This window comes from Bubalus kerabau, chromosome 6, assembly GCF_029407905.1.
Source record: "Bubalus kerabau isolate K-KA32 ecotype Philippines breed swamp buffalo chromosome 6, PCC_UOA_SB_1v2, whole genome shotgun sequence".
Taxonomy (NCBI): domain Eukaryota; kingdom Metazoa; phylum Chordata; class Mammalia; order Artiodactyla; family Bovidae; genus Bubalus; species Bubalus kerabau.
The window spans coordinates 78,129,561-78,145,695 of NC_073629.1; the positions used below are offsets into that span (position 1 = coordinate 78,129,561).

The 16,135-nt window shown below is 42.0% G+C and overlaps 1 protein-coding gene and 1 long non-coding RNA gene across 3 annotated transcripts in view; one reads left to right on the forward strand and one right to left on the reverse strand.

The window, feature by feature from the left end:
* GADD45A (growth arrest and DNA damage inducible alpha) overlaps positions 1 to 16,135 on the reverse strand; it is a 157,312-nt gene that overhangs the window by 93,267 nt on the left and 47,910 nt on the right. The gene's annotated exons all lie outside the window — the stretch shown is intronic.
* LOC129655297 (uncharacterized) lies at positions 1,964 to 4,816 on the forward strand. 2 transcript variants are annotated; one of them, XR_008715874.1, is made up of 3 exons: positions 1,964 to 2,113; positions 3,361 to 3,685; positions 4,520 to 4,816. It is a non-coding gene; the product is annotated as an uncharacterized LOC129655297 (long non-coding RNA). The 2 variants fall into 2 exon arrangements; XR_008715875.1 differs by having other exon boundaries at positions 3,574 to 3,685.

Below are 16,135 nucleotides of genomic sequence, written 5' to 3' on the forward strand. Positions count from 1 at the left end.
AATAATAAAAGAAAATGAATGTTAATCAGTCATAGGGGTGCCTGGAATATAATAGCTGCTTGAAATATTGACTGGATTGAACTCTCTCATTCAACAAAAACTTGTTGAATTATCTATTATGGGCCAGGGGGATTGGGCATTGTATATCTTGGGTGTACTATGATAAGCCACAGACATACCTCTGCCCTCACAGAGCTGACGTGTGTATCAGACAATAACCTCCATAAACTCTCCCATCTCCCCCCAGTGTCTTCCTTCTTCTCTTAAAAGACTTGAGAACATTTTTTAATTAAAAAAAAAAAAGCCTAAAACCTGCTCACAAGTATATCTGCCTAAAAGAAAAAGACAATTGCATCTACTCTAAGAATTAAAGGGGATTTGTTTAGAACACCCCAAATCAGCCAAGAATTTTAAAGTGCAAATGCTGGAGTAAATTTTGTAACCTTTCCCCTTCAGCTACATGGCATGGTATCCAGAGTTTCACCTGTTATGTAAATGGGAGCCTGGTTGGCTTGGATATGGGGGAAGAGTTTGTCCTGTGACTGTGAAAAGGACTGGTTCTCACTGGCCCCGCTCCTTCTGGGCACTCACTTATCAGTCCTGCGGCAGAGCACATGTTTGTGTAAATATTTAGCTAATGGCTATCTCCCCCACTGGGCAGTGACCTGCAGGAGGGCAGCGTCCCTGACTCGGGTTCCTGGCAGCCTGATGCTGCCTTCTACACCTGGGCTCAGGGCAAGCAGCATTCCCTGAAGTTTTCCTGCAGGAACCTTACAAAGTGGAACTCATACCAAGTATTTTTTGCACATGTAGAACATGTAGCATGGGAGGATTCCTGACGTGCCAGCAATTCTACAGCTAGGGAGGAGGGGGGCGAGGAGCAGAGCCGCGACTCAGAGCATACAGCCACGCTCGCCCGCCCACCCTGCTGATAGATGTCAGGTGGCTATGTACAAGATGGGAGAGGTGGTGTGAGGGTTTTTCTGCAGAGCTGGGTGCTCAGGTACAGCAGGGCCCACGTGCTAGGCCTGTGGGCGTCAGCTGCTGTGGCTCAGAACGGCCCCAGGAACACTGTGTGGTGCAGGCTCGTCTCTACCCGTTAGCTGAACAACCTTGGGCAAGTTACCTCATATTTCGAAGTCTCAGTTTCCTGTTTGCAAAATGGCAATTTAAGAAAACAAACCAGTAAATCAAAACCAAATGAGATATTACCTCACACTCTTTGGGATGGCTACTATAAAAAAAAAAAAAAAAAAAAAAAAGGAAAAGGAAAAAAGAACAGCTATAGGCAAGGATGTGGAGAACGTGGAATTCTTGTGCGCTAGCAGTGGGAATGGGGCAGCTGCTACAGAGGAGGGTTTGGCATTTTCTTAAAAAAATTAAAAGTAGAATGACCATATATGATCCAGCATTTCTACTTCTGAGTATATACCCAAAAGAATTGAAAGCAGAAACTCAAAAAGATATCTGTACACCTAGGTTCATAGCAGCATTATTCACAAGAGTCAAGAGGTCAAAACAACCAAACATCCATCAAGGATGGATGGATAAACAAACTGTGATCTATACACATAATGGAATATTATTCAGCCTCAAAAAGGAAAAAAATTCTGACACATACTCCAACATGGATGAAACCTGAAGACACTGAAAGTGAAAGTGAAGTTGCTCAGTCGTGTCCAACCCTTTGCGACCCCATGGACTGCAGCCTGCCAGGCTCCTCTGTCCATGGGATTTTCCAGGCAACAATACTGGAGTGGGCTGCCATTTCCTTCTCCAGGGGATCTTCCCAACCCAGGGATCAAACCCAGGTCTCCCGCATTGTAGGCAGATGCTTTTACCATCTGAGCCACCAGGGAAGTCCCTAATGCCAAGTGAAATAAGCTGGTCACAAAAAACTAATACCATATAATCCCATTTATATAAGGTACTTAAAGTAGTCAAGTTCATAGAGACAGAAAGCGGAGGAGTGGTTGCCAGATGCAGGGGGCAGAGAATGGGATGTTGTTCAGTGGATATAGAGATAAGTTTTGCAAGCTGAAAAAAGACATCCACAACAATGTGAGACTGCACACTTAAATGCTGGACTGAACACTTAAAAACAGCCAAGAAGGTAAATTTTATGTTATGTGTATCTTACCACAATTTTTTTTTTTAAAAAGAAAGAAAAAAACAAATGAATCTACCAGGAGGAGTAGAGAAGATTAAGTCTGGCACATCAACTGTATGGAATGAAGAGGTTAAGGCCCAAAAACCTTAGAATCTACCTCAGACTGCACTTAAGAGAGGGTTTCTATACCTTTACCTCTAAAGAAGTGCCGAGCGTTGCAAGACTTTCATCCCGTGTGGCAGGCCACACAGAGAGGTTTATTGTTGGTGGTTGTTTGGTTTTTTTGTTTTTAAGCAGAGAGAACTTTGGGTGCAATTGCCAACTACAAAGCAGACACCTCTCACCACCCACAGCCCACAGGCCCAGGGAGTGTTTGGAACTAACCTCCAGGCAGGGTTGGGCAAGAACAGGGTCTGACGGGGTGAAGTCTCATTTTTAATGTCTCCGCCAGACACTGGTGCCAGGTTGCTACCAGCTGCTGGCATCTTTCAGTGCTGCCAATAAAAGTTTCAGCAATGCTCACCCAGCCAGAAATGCCAGGCCTGCACCCCGGTCAGCACCCAGCTCAGCCACCTGCACTGACTCTCTGTACTGTCTCTCTGCAAAACAAGAACAATAGATTTCATTTACGGAGCCCTGGTGTTTTGCATATATGATCTCATTTAATCTTTAAAACAACTCAATAGGGTGTTATTATATTCACTTTTTAGGTATGAAAACTGAAGTTCAGAGAGGAAAAGTGACTTGCCCAAATTAGTAGGTGGAAGAAACTAGACTTGAACTTAGGTCTGTCCAGAGCTGCCATCCATTATGCTACATTGCTGCTAAGTCACTTCAGTCGTGTCCGACTCTGTGCGACCCCAGAGTCGGCAGCCCACCAGGCTCCTCCGTCCCTGGGATTCTCCAGGCAAGAACACTGGAGTGGGTTGACATTTCCTTCTCCAATGCAAGAAAGTGAAAAGTAAAAGTGAAGTCACTTAGTCATGTCCGACTCTTAGCGACCCCATGGACTGCAGCCCACCAGGCTCCTCCGTCCATGGGATTTTCCAGGCAAGAGTACTGGAGTGGGGTGCCATGGCCTTCTCCCATTATGCTACATTAGGACAGTGTAAATGCATGGACTGATGAGTGAACGAATAAATGAAAGGAATGAAAACTGCAGGGTTGTTATTTCCAAATGTCTTTCACCTGAGGATTTCCAAGTACTTTTCAAGAATTTGACAGTGACTTATTGAATATCTACTTTTCAGGCACCTCAGAGAGCTGGATTTATAAAGTCAGGCCATGGTTGACCTTGTCTTCAGTGGGGAGCTTTTCAGCCAGCTGGAGAGACAAACATATGAAAACTAGTAATAGCTGACATTTACTGACATTGCTTGGCTAGCTTTCATAGGGGCTATTTTATTTAGCCCATGGCAAAAAGTAGCCTGTGAAAGAGGTACTATTATAACTCCATTTTTCAGATGAGGAGACTGAGACTTTGATGGATTATTCAACTTATCTTGGGTCCTATAACTCAAGACTACTCAAAGGATTGTCCTTGGCCCTAATTGCTTGTCAGTGGCCTGCTGCAAAGTAAGTACAGAAATAGAGTATTAGTGTATTGTAGCAATCTGATATAGCAATTATATGTCTGTTGAGTAAAATTATTTTTAAAAGTTGGTCTTATATTTCATATATTCATTTATTTTTCTTTTATCTCATTTTAAATGAATTTTTATCTTTCTAGTTCATCTCATTTTTACTGAATTCCTCTGTCTTTGAGGAGAATTGGCTCTAGGACCTCCAAGGATACCATAATCCATAGTTGTTCAAGTGTCTTATATAAAATGGCATCATATTTGCATATAACCTACACACATCCTCCCATAAATCATTTCTAGATATCTAATACATGCAAATGCTATGCAAGTAGTTGTAAATATAATGTAAATGCTAGTTGTTGGTATGTTGTAATTCAAATTTTGCTTTTTGGGAATTTTCTGGAATATTTTTTCCAATGTATTTGGTTCACGGTTGATTGAATCTACAGATGCAGAACCCACAAATACAGAGGGGTGACTGTTCTTCACTTCTTTCTATTTTACAAAAGCATTGACCAACAGTATATTGGGGGAAAACAACTGCTCCTTTGCCACAGATAAGTTGGAGAAACAATGAGACAGTTTAGCAATAGCAGACCTGGGATCTGACCTGTGCAGTGTAACTCCAGAGACTATTCTTGTCCTCAGGATTGAAAGATGACTGCCACCCCTCCGGGCTCTGTATCTGCATTCCAAGGAGCAGGAAGGGAAGGGAAAGGGCAAAAGGCACAGGGCAGCTAAGTTACATGGCTTCTTATAGTTTGTCTGTCAGGCAAAATTTATTCCCTAACTCACAGCCTTTGTTGTTCATATTTTTCCTCTCCAGATATCCACATGGCCTGCCTTTCACTTCATTTCCAATCTGCATTTGAGAAGAGGCTCTCCTAAGAGAAGAGGCTGTCTCTGGACACCTTGTCTAAAATAAGGCCACTGTCCATTCACTCCCCAGCTCTCTGCTGTCCAACACCATAACCACTAACCACTTGTGCCTAGTGAGCACTTGAAATGTGGTTGGTTCAAACTGAGATGAGCTGGAAGTGAAAATATTATATCATACCAACTGGTATGATAATATTTTTAACATACTGTATTAGGTTAAACAAAATATATCATTAAAATGAATTCCATCTGTTTCTCTTTACTTTTTTAAATGTGACAACTAGGAAATTTGAAACTGCAAATTGTAAACATAAGAAAGTCATCCCAAATGGGAAAGACTAGAGATTTCTTCAAGAAAATTAGAGATACCAAGGGAACATTTCATGCAAAGATGGGCACAATAAAGGACAGAGATGGTATGGACCTAAGAGAAGCAGATGATGTTAAGAAGAGGTGGCAAGAACACACAGAACTGTACAAAAAGATCTTAATGACCCAGATAACCACAATGGTGTGATCACTCACTTAGAGCTAGACATCCTAGAGTGTGAAGTCAAGTGGACCTTAGGAAGCATCACTACAAACAAAGCTAGCAGAGATGATGGAATTCCAGCTGAGCTATTTCAAATCCTAAAAGATGATGTTGTGAAAGTGCTGCACTAAATTTGGAAAACTCAGCAAATTTGGAAAACTCAGCAGTGGCCACAGGACTGGAAAAGGTCAGTTTTCATTCCAATCCCAAAGAAAGGCAATGCCAAAGCATGCTCAAACTACTACAAAACTGCACTCATTTCACACACTAGCAAAGTGATGCTCAAAATTCTCTAAGCTAGACTTCAACAATATGTAAACCAAGAACTTCCAGATATTCAAGCTGGATTTAGAAAAGGCAGAGGAATCAGAGATCAAATTGCCAATATCTGTTGGATCGTAGAGAAAGCAAAAGAATTCCAGAAACACATCTACTTCTACTTCAGTGACTATGCTAAATCCTTTGACTGTGTTGGTCATGACAAACTGTGGAAAATTCTTCAAGAGATGGGAATACCAGACCACTTTAACTGCCTCCCGAGAAACCTGTATGCAGGTCAAGAAGCAACAGTTAGAACTGGACATGGAACAACAGACTGGCTCCAAAGTGCGAAAGGAGTATTTTAAGGCTACGTCACCCTGCTTACTTAACTTACATGCAGAATTCATCATGAGAAATGCCAGGCTGGATGAAGCACAAGTTAGAATTAAGATTGCTGGGAGAAATATCAATAACCTCAGATATACAGATGACACAACCCTCATGGCAGAGAGCAAAGAGGAACTAAAGAGTCTCTTGATGAAGATGAAAGAGGAGAGTGAAAAAGCTGACTTAAAACTCAACATTCAAAAAACTAAGATCATGGCATTTGGTCCCATCACTTCATGGAAAATAGATGGGGAAACAATAGAAATAGTGACAGACTTTATTTTCTTGGGCTCCAAAATCACTGCAGATGGTGACTGCAGCCTTGAAATTAATAGATGTTTGCTCCTAGGAAGAAAAGCTTTAACAAAACTAGTCAGCATATTAAAAAGCAGAGACATTATTTTGCTGACAACTAACTAGACTAGGCAAAGTTATAGTTTATCCAGTAGTCATGTATGGATGTGAGAGTTGGACCATAAAGAAGGCTGAACGCCGAAGAACTGATGCTTACAAACTGTGGTGTTGGAGAAGACTTTTAAGAGTTCCTTAGACAGCAAGGATATCACACCAATCAATCCTAAAGGAAATCAATCCTGAATATTCATTGGAAGAACTGATGCTGACGCTGAAGCTCAGTACTTTGGCTACCTGATGCAAAGAACTGACTCATTAGAAAAGACCTTGATGCTGGGAAAGATTGAAGGCAAAAGAAGGGGATGAGAGAGAACGAGAGAGATGGCTGGATGGCATCACCGACTCAATGGCCATGAGTTTGAACAAGCTCTGGAATATGGTTAAGGACAGGGAATCCAAGTGTGCTGCAGTCCACGGGGTCACAAAGAGTTGGACATGACTGAGCAACTAAACAACAACAAGAATACACTATATTAAAAATATTATCTGATAAAATAAAAAAATATTATCTGTTCTAGCCCCTGACACTGCTTTATTTCCCTTTATAAGGGTTATTACCACCAGACATTAGATGACATATTTCTATTTCATTTATTTATTATTAGCCTCTCCCACTGGAATGTAAGTTCAGTTATGTCAGAGACTTTATTTCGTGTTCACTACTCTAACCCCACTGCCCAGAACAGCACCTTGGTAGGGGCTCCAGCTCTGTTATACGAATACATGAAAAATGAACAAAACCAACTAGACTAGGAAGTCTTTTGGGCCCTTTCATCTTTGTGATTGTATTGTTTGTATGTCTGACAATGGCCTAAAAACATGTTTGTATAAAAGGTGGAATCAATGTGTGTATTCTAACTTTAATCTATACCCTCCAGGGAGCTAAATATTCAGTGTCCTATTTAGAAATCCACACTCTAGTGGAGACTGCTTAAACTTTTCAAACAGAAATCTATACCAGGGATTTCTTTATTTTTTTATAATTTTATTTATTTTTGGTTGCACTGGGTCTCTATTGCTGTGCACAGACTTTCTCTAGTTTCGGGAGCAGGGGCTACTCTCTAGCTGCAGCGTGCAGGCTTCTCACTGTGGCGGCATCTCTTGTTGCAGAGCATGAGCTTTAGGGCATGCGGGCTTCCCTGGTTGTGGTGCACGGGCTTAGTTACCCCATGGCATGTGGAATCTTCCCAGAGCAGGGGACAGAACCTGTGGCCCCTGCCTTGTCAGGTGGATTCTTAACCACTGGACCACCAGAGAAGTCCCCAGAGGGTTCTTAATTAACATGAGGAATGTTAAAAATAATTATTTGCTGTTGGAGAAAGAGCAGTGCTCCAAGTAGCTTATCTAGAAGGACTATACAGTTCAATGTGTTTGCAGAACAAGGTAGATGAATGCTTGTGGGATTCACCCTTCCTACTTCTTAGACTTAAGAAGAGTTAATTGTAATTTTTTTCTGCCTAACTTGCTGATACAAATCTGGTAGAATTTGATCTAAGACCCACTTCCTTAGTAGCATACCCCCAGGTAGCAAGGTGAGGAGGATCAACTGTATGCCCCCACTGTGACTCCATCTACCTGTGATCACTAGGGGCTGCTGATATTTATGAAAAGAAACTGACAGTTGTTAAGCCAACAGACTGGCTGAGGCCTGGTGATAAGAGATTTCTAGACCTCATTCCAAGGGCTTCATCTTCAAGTTCTCCCTCCGAGTAACATTGTTGCTCAGACGATGCCTGTCTGCACTTGGGCTACAGTGCTTCTGGACTCTTCCATGCCTGTTACAACAAGCTGCTGCCAGGGTGGCAAGCAGCACGTCTGCAGCATCAGCGGTCAGGAGTGAGTTGCTTGGTCTGAGCCAAATTTTTAGAGACAGCTGACATTCTCACTGTCAGGCCCCTGGAATTAGCCATGGGCCTTTATTCCCATTTTGGTGAACGGAGAGGTTCAGTTTGTATTAACTCAGGGTAGGCCCGGCTCCAGGTTCCTAGCCCAAAGGCTACCACTCTTAGCTGTCTCAGGGTGTCACAAGTGGGCTGTGAATACACAGACACACACACACACACACACCATTGTCTGGGAGCTAAAAACTTAATGTTTCTCACAAGCATTTACCATAGTTTGTTGCTGTTGTTCAGGCACTAGGTCGTATCCAACCCTTTATGACACCATGGACTGCAGCATGCCAGACTTCCTTGTCCTTCACTATGTTTGTTCAGATTCATGTCCACTGAGTCAGGGATAAATCCATTTCCTTTTGATTGTGCTACTGATGCCATAAAAGAGTTTTTGTCAATATTCGAATCCATAGATGCTAAAGAAACAAATGCTATCCCTCAGTGTCCCCAGTACTCAAAAACTTAATGCTGATGAATTAATGATAAACCTTTGAGCTAGAGGAGAGTTTAAAGAGCAATAAGATCAGTGATTTTCAAAATTTAGGGTTGGGCAGGGGGGCAGCATCTTAAAAATACAATTTTAAAAAGAGAGAACAATGGAAATCCAAGAAGTCTCCTTACACAAGCAGATACCCAGGGGACGAGCTTACCCCAGATGTACCCTCTGAGCTGAGACACCCTGTCACTCACACACCATGAATATCTGTAAACCCTGCACCCCTTCAACTGGGGGCCTAAAATCTCTCCCTCTGGAGGAGCCATCCATTCATTCCATCACCCCACAAACCTTTATGAGCCCCTGTGTGTGCCAGGCAGACAAGGGCACAATGGTATCACAGTGGAACAGGCAGCCATAGGATTACAGGGGTAGAGCCAGTGACCACTCGAGGGAGCCAAGGAAAGGAAATGAGGTGACCCTTGAAGGTGGATGAAGGGAGAAGAAACAGTGGGGCTGGAGGCAGCAAGGAGGCCATGAGTTCTCCAGGTCAAGGGAATCACATGCAGAGGGAACAGCTATTATAACCAGGCATGTGACAGAGATATAAGTGCTTTGCATGCACACAGCCCTCTGGGGTAGGTACTATGATTTGCTCCATGTTGCAGATGAGAAAATGAAGGCACAGAGCAGTTAAATAACTTGTCCAAGGTCAGGCTAGAAAGAGGTGGAGCCAGGGTTTGAGCCCAGATTGTGTAGAACTATAGTCTTTGTGCTGAACCTCTGTACTGTGCTGCCTGAGAATTCAGAAAACCAAAAAAAAAAACAAGTCAGTCAGGTTCAGTCAAATGCTGCAGCAGACCCAGAGGGAAGGCTAGGGAGGCAGGACTTTGTTCTTAGTGGTGAGGAGCCTGAACTTGATCCTGAGGGCAGTGAGAGCTACTGAAGTGTTTTTTTTTTTTTTTTTTTAATTATTATTTTTACTTTTAATTGGAAAGTAATTGCTTCACAATGTTGTGTTGGTTTCTGCTGTACAACAAGAGTCAGCCATAAAGTATACATATATCCCCTCCCTTCTGAGCCTCCCCCCCCCCATTGAAGGGTTTTAATTAGAGAAGTGAAATGAATAGATTTCACTAAATTTCCTGCTACAAAATCAGATTCTTTTTTAGAAGATCATCATTATTCCCACAATTTCTCACCTCCTTTTTACCTCAGTCACTTACAGAAGGTCAAGATACCTTCTAAGTCAATCACCAACACACTGAGCTTAGCTCCATGTCCTCTGCACATCTATTAGTCTGACCAATTGCCACCCTGCCCATCCTTTCAGCAGCCTCCCCTCCTTTATCCTTAATCCCTTCTTACAATCTTTCTCTCACCTCTTGTCCTTTCTAGTGTCTGAATTTGCCCTAACACTTTGCTCCCATTGCTGCTACCTGAAAGCAGATGACTTTTTCTTTCTCTCATACCCTGCCCATGTCACACAACCAGGAGATAGGATGAGTATGTGTCTTGCTTCCCATGGCCACTTGCAAATCGCTTTATCCCCTTCTCCTTTAACCTCTCTTCCGTGGAGTTTTATTTCAGTAGACTTTACCTCCCCTCTCCCCCGCCTACACCCGGCTCTTCTGGACTACCACCCTCTCCGGTCCATCTTGTCTCACCCTTTCTATTACATTTCATTCAACTGTTACCATCCTTGGTTACCTCAAAATTCCTATGGCTTATCCATCCAATACCTTGGCTGCTTGTCCTTCAGCCAACTCACACTAATGACCCTTTCTTCCATCCTACTTAGCTATCATCTTCCTCAATGCTATCCTTTGACATTGCGAACTATACTGTGTCATCTCTGAAGCTTCAACCTCAGATATCCCACTCTCTATGTTCTAGCTTACTTGATCTGATCCTCTAGTCCTGTAAGTTTCAACCTCATAGAGATCTTCCATAATTATTAACCTTGGAACTTTCTCATCAGTTACCTCACTCTCACCTCCCTCAGCTTAATGGTTCTTTCTTACAACCACTTTCCTGCAAACTACCCCCAACAGTCTTACCTGCCAAACACCAACCTTCCAGCACCCAAGCAGCTGTGGGTTCTTGACTAATCCACAGATTATGACAATGGGATTCCTTTCATATTTATGAACACAAATCTCACGTAGGTTCTCCCCACTGACTGGCAAGATACTTATCCAGTATCTTCACTTCCCAACTTTTTCCAAAACTATTGCTCACTTTTCTTCATTTCCTCAAACTTCCTATATTGCTCCTCCCTTCAATCTCAGATGATAGCTTTGACTTGTAGTTCAGTGAGAAAAAAGAGAAACAGTCCAATCAAATAGAAACTGCCTCATCTTCTCATTGATAAAACTTCCAACTTAACCCTAAATATTATTTGAAAGGACTGGTGCTGAAGCTGAAGCACCAATACTTTGGCCACCTGTTGTGATGAGTCAACCCATCGGTAAAGACCCTGACGCTGGGAAAGATTGATGGCAGGAGGAGAAGGGAGTGACAGAGGATGAGATGGTTCGATGGCATCACCAACTCAATGGACATGAGTTTGAGCAAACTTCAGGAGATAGTGAAAAACAGGGAAGCCTAGCATGCCACAGTCCATGGGGTCACAAAGAGTCGGACATGACCTAGTGACTGAACGGCAACAACCAACCTAACCCAATCTGTGCTCATATTCTGCACATTTCCTCCTGTTTCCATGGAGGGCACATCCATGCTTCAGTCTCAGGTCAGCCCATCCCAGATCAGCCCCTCCCTCCCCTCTTGCCGTCTCTTGGACAGTACTTCTGTAAGTATCTCCTCTCTTTCCTGCAGTAATTTCTTCCTTTCTATTGGCTCACTGCACTTTCCTTTCCTCTCCCCCTCCCCTACAGAGGGTTAAGAATCAAGGTTCTCAAAAAATAAAAACACAACAACAATAACAAACATGTTTTAGCTTCCCATTCCCCTCCAACTACAGTCCCAAGCTCTATTCTACTTCACTTAGAAGTGGTTCTCCACAGCTGCTATCTGCTCTGCTGCTGCTACTAAGTTGCTTCAGTCGTGTCTGACTCTGTGTGACTCCATAGACGGCAGCCCACCAGGCTCCCCTGTCCCTGGGATTCTCCAGGCAAGAACACTGGAGTGGGTTGCCATTGCCTTCTCCAATGCATGAAAGTGAAAAGTGAAAGTGAAGTCGCTCAGTCATGTCCGACCCTCAGCGACCCCATGGACTGCAGCCTTTCAGGCTCCTCCATCCACGGGATTTTCCAGGCAAGAGTACTGGAGTGGGGTGCCATCGCTTTCTCTGGCTGTCTGCTTTATCCTACCTCAAATGCTCTTCTCCCCTGCCCCCATTCCTTCTGAGCTTCTAGCTTTCCACCTCTCTTGAGATGGCTCTTGGCAAAGTGGCTGGTGACCTCTGGATAACCAAACCCGGTGTTCACTTTGCTCTTACTAGAATCTGCAGCGCATTTCTGTTTACCAGGTCCTCCTTCCTGGAAAAAAAAAGAAAAAAAATTTTTTTTTTCTTTTGTAGTTTCTGTGACAGCAAACTTTCCTGGTTTTACCCTCACTTCACTGGTAGCTCCTTCTTCATTTCATTTGCTGGCTTTCTCCTCTTTGATTTTAATGTTGGAGTTCTTTTCTTTACTCATTCTCCCCTTGATGATCCAATTCAATCCCATGGTTCAAATACCAATTTAAGTCTGTTTCCTGAACCTCTATTTCTAGAACCAACTTCTCGGCTGATTCTGAGACTCATATCCCACTGCCTTCTTGACACCTCCATACGGATAACAAATAGACCTTCAAATTTAACATGGTCACAGCACAGTCCTTCATCCCCTGCCACCATGGACTTCACCAGGCTTCTCAGTGGTGGTAAATGACAGTATCACCCACTTAATTACTCAAACCAAAAACAAGAGTGGTCCTAATTTCCTCCCCTCCCTCATCCCCATGAGCTGGTGCTTTTCCCTTTCTTCTCCAAAATATTCCCAGTATCCATTCTCTCTACTATGACTGATAACATGCTCAATCAAGTCTGCAGCATGCTTCAACTTGACTATTGCAAAAACATTCCTAATTATACTCTCTGCCTCTTCTCTTGCCCCTCCTCCTAGAATCGATTTTCCACACTCCTACCAAATTATCTTTGAAAAATAAAGCATTTGCACCTTAAATTTCCCAGTGTCTTCCCATCCGACTTAGAGTAAAATCAACACTCTGGTCCCAGCTCACAGAGTCCTGCATGATCTGTTCCCTGCCTACTCTTCCCCTTGCTCACTTTGTACCACTTGGTGACCTTTGTACTTGGACTTGGAAGGTTGTTCCAGTCTTAGGACCTTAGCTCTAGCTCTACTCTGCCTAGAATGTTCTTCCTGTAGATCTCTGTATGTATGGATCCTTCTCAAGTTTTAGGTGAAGTATAGCATCTTTAGAGAGGCCCTTCCTCAACATCCAACCTAAAAAATCATCCTACCACCATACACATGTCATTTATATCACACTGTTTTGTCATCTTTTCATCAGAATTATTGAAGAAAAAAAAGACCACTTGACAATTTTCTATTTATAACATTTATTTATTGTCTGTCTACTTCCCTTTCCCCACACCTGTCACACATACACTGTAATCTATACCTTTTCCTGTTTGCTAACCTAGAAGAGTACCTGATACTCAAAAGCATACTAGTTGAATGAATGAGTTATAAACTGTGTTTTACATTTCAAAGTCCAGAATCTGCACCTGTAGCTAGATGTACTGTGAGAGGGAAGCATGAGCAATCAAGAGAAAAATTTTCAGACAAAATATGAAAAGGCCTGCAAATGAATAATTTAAAACCTCTCAACAAGCAAATGCAGGAGACCTGGGTTTGATCCCTGGGTTGGAAAGATTCCCTGAAGGAGAGAATGGCAATCCACTCCAGTATTCTTGCTGGAGAATCCCATGGACAGAGGAGCCTGGTGGGCTACAGTCCATGGGGTTTCAGAGTTGTACATGACTCAGCAGCTAAGAGCAACAAATAGAAGTCCAGGACTAGACAGCTTTACTGGTGAATCCTACCAAATATTCAAAGACTTAATACCAATCCTAAAACTCTTGCAAAAAATAGAGAAGGAGGGAACATTTCCAAACTCATTTCATGAGGCCAGTATAACCCTGATACCAAGCCAGTTAAGGACACAAGAAAAGAAAATTACAGGCCAATATTCCCAATGAACATAAATACAAAAATCCTCAAAAAATATTAGCAAAACAAATTCAACAGTACATTGAAAAGAGCATAACCATGATTAAATGGGGTTTATTCTAGGAATGCTAATGTGGTTCAAAATACATTAATTAATCTACTTAATATACCACATTAACAAAATGAAGCATGAAAAAATATTTGATTATCTCAATAGATGCAAAAAAAGCATTTGACGAAACTCACCATTCATTCACGATAAAAACTCTCAACAAAATGGGTATAAAGGGAATGTACTTCAACATAATAGAGACCACATATGACAAGCCCACAGCTAACAGCTAACATCATACTCAACAGTGAAAAGCTGAAAGTTTTTCCTCCAAGATCAGGAACAGGATAATGATGCCCACTCCCATAACTTTTATTCAACATAGTACTGGAAGTCCTAGCCAGAGCAATTTGTTAAGGAAAAGAAATAAAAGGCAGTCAAATTGGAAAGAAAGAAGTAAAACTGTTACTATTTGTAGATAACATGATATTATATGTAGAAAACCATAAAGATTCCATGAAAAAAATTGTTAAAACAAATAAAATCCATATACAGAAATTTTTTGTGTTTCTATATACCACTAATGAACTATCAGAAAGAGAAATTAAGAAAATAATTTCATTTATAATTGCATCGAAAAGAATAACAATATCTAAGTGTAAATTTAAACAAGGAAGTGAAACACTTATACACTAATAACTATATATAAGACATTTTGAAATTGAAAAAGATACAAATAAATGAAAAGATACTCCATGCTCATGGATTGAAAGAATTATTGTTGTTAAAATGTCCATACTGCCCAAAACAATCTACAATTCAATGCGTTCCCCATCAAAATTCCAATGACATTTTCCACATCAACAGAGTAAATGATTCTAAAATTTGCATGGTACCACAAAAGATCCCAAATAGCCAAATCAATCTTGAGAAAGAAGAACAAAACGAGAGGCATCATGCTCCCTGATTTCAAACTGTATTACATAGCTCTAGTAATCAAAGCAATGGCACCCCACTCCAATACTATTGCCTGGAAAATCCCATGGATGGAGGAGCCTAGTAGGCTGCAGTGCATGGGGTCGCTAAGAGTCGAACATGATTGAACAACTTTACTTTCACTTTTCACTTTCATGCATTGGAGAAGGAAATGGCAACCCACTCCAGTGTTCTTGCCTGGAGAATCCCAGGGACGGGGGAGCCTGGTGGACTGCCCTCTATGGGGTCACACAGAGTCGGACATGACTAAAGCAACTTAGCAGCAGCAGCAGCAGCAGTAATCAAAAAAGTATGGTGTTGCCATAAAAACAGACATATAGATCAATGAAAGAGAAACAGAGCCCAGAAATAAATCCACGCATAAATGGTCAGTTAATTTACAACAAAGGAGCTAAAAATATAGAATAGGGAAAGGACAGTTTCCTCAATAAATGGTGCTGGGAAAACTGGGCAGCAATATGCAAGAGGATGAAACCAGACCACTATCTCACACCACACACAACAATAACACAAAATGAATTAAAGATTGGAATGTAAGACCTGAAACCAAAAACTTCCTGAAAGAAGATAAAGTAGGTAAGCCCTTTGACACTGGTCTTGGCAATGGTTTTTTTGGATCTGACACCAAAAGCAAAGGCATTAAAAGCAAAAATAAACAAGCAGGACACATAAAACTGAAAAGTTTCTGCATGTCCAAGGAAACCATGAACAAAATGCAAAGGACACCTACTGAGTGGGAGGGAAAAAAATGCAAATCATATTAGCATAAAAACACAAACAATCCAAATAAAAATGGGCAGAAGATCTCAATAGACATTTTTCCAAAGACATACAAATGGTCAACAGGTATGTGTAAAGGTGTTCAACACTAGTAATCATCAGGAAAATGCAAATACAAACCACAATGAGATATTGCCTTACAATTGTTAGAACTATCATCAAAAAGGTAAGGAATAACAAGTGTCTGTGAGGAGAAAAGGGAACCCCATACACTGTTAGTGGGAATGCAAATTGGTGCGGCCTCTATGGTAAATGGCATGGGGTTTCCTCAAAATATTAAAAATAGAACTGCTGCTGCTAAGTCGCTTCAGTCGTGTCCGACTCTGTGTGACCCCGTAGACGGTAGCCCACCAGGCTCCGCCGTCTCTGGGATTCTCCAAGCAAGAACACTGGAGTGGGTTGCCATTTCCTTCTCCAGTGCATGAAAGTGAAAAGTGAAAGTGAAGTCGCTCAGTCGTGTCCGACTCTTCGCGACCCCATGGACTGCAGCCTACCAGGCTCCTCCGCCCATGGGATTTTCCAGGCAAGAGTACTGGAGTGGGTTGCTATTGCCATCTCCAAAAATAGAGCTACTATACAGTAAATCCACTTCTGGGTATTTATCCAAAGAAA